General features: G+C 34.5%; 1 non-coding gene across 1 annotated transcript; it reads right to left on the bottom strand.

Moving 5' to 3' along the window:
* Positions 1-231: 231 nt before the first annotated feature.
* Positions 232-336, bottom strand: LOC124978339 (U6 spliceosomal RNA). The gene has a single exon (XR_007107376.1). It is a non-coding gene; the product is annotated as a U6 spliceosomal RNA (small nuclear RNA).
* Positions 337-1,090: the final 754 nt, after the last annotated feature.

Below are 1,090 nucleotides of genomic sequence, written 5' to 3' on the forward strand. Positions count from 1 at the left end.
ATAAAAATGAATTCTTGAAAGTTTAATACCTGACAAAAACAATTCCTCTTATATAGCCATACTGGGGAATTTTTTTTTATTATTTTATTTACTTTTTAACTTTTCACAGACTACATTTTAATTCATTGTATACAATGGGGTACATCATTTCATTTCCATGGTTATACACGATGTAGATTCATACCATTTGTGTAATCATACGTGTACAGAGGGTAATGATATCTGTCTCATAAAAATATGGAATGCTTCATGAATTTGCGTGTCATTCTTGTGCAGGGGCCATGCTAATCTTCTCTGTATCATCCCAATTTTAGTATATGTGCTACCGAAGTGAACATGGGGAATATTTAAAATGGTTTTATTACAACATTCAGAAAATCAGCCTTAGGGCTGGGTGGTGGAGTCCTTGCCTTGAATTCTGGCCTTGGGTTGAACCCTAGCACTGAGAGAAGGACATCAGTAAGGGGAGAGATATTCTTAATCTTGTAAAACTTTCAGTTTCCTGAAATGAATTTGAAAAATTATGGAAATCACAACAGGAACCACATTACTTTTAATTATCCTCTCCAATAGTAATAAAAACTGCACTACAGTATACTTTGTGATAGAGTAATTTTGTAGAGTAATTCAGTTTCTCTCTCAATTTCAAATCTCAATCTCAGTGGAATCCTTAAAACTTTACCCTAGAGATGAGGACAAGGAATCAACATGATTGAATCTGTTTCATCAAGAAAGGAACTTTCACATTATCAGCCTATGAACTTGAAAAATGAGGATAGAAAGAAGAATAAATGGACCCTACATATTGATGACCATAGGACACAGAGACTTGCCATTAAGAAATTCAAAATAAGGGGGGAGGAGAAAATAAAAAAGAATGAGAGAAAGGGGCAAAGGAGGAAATTTGATCAAAATAGAGCAAAGATCAATAGAGTATATGAAGAGGATTGAGCAGGAACAAAGGACAGGAAAAGGGAAAAACAGTGGAATTTATCTGACTGAACTTTCAAATGTGCATGCATGGAAGTTGCACAGTGAGTCCTGGCATTGGGACATAGGACACTAATTTTAAAGAAGTGTAAATTGTAAA

Source organism: Sciurus carolinensis, chromosome 2, assembly GCF_902686445.1.
Source record: "Sciurus carolinensis chromosome 2, mSciCar1.2, whole genome shotgun sequence".
NCBI lineage: Eukaryota > Metazoa > Chordata > Mammalia > Rodentia > Sciuridae > Sciurus > Sciurus carolinensis.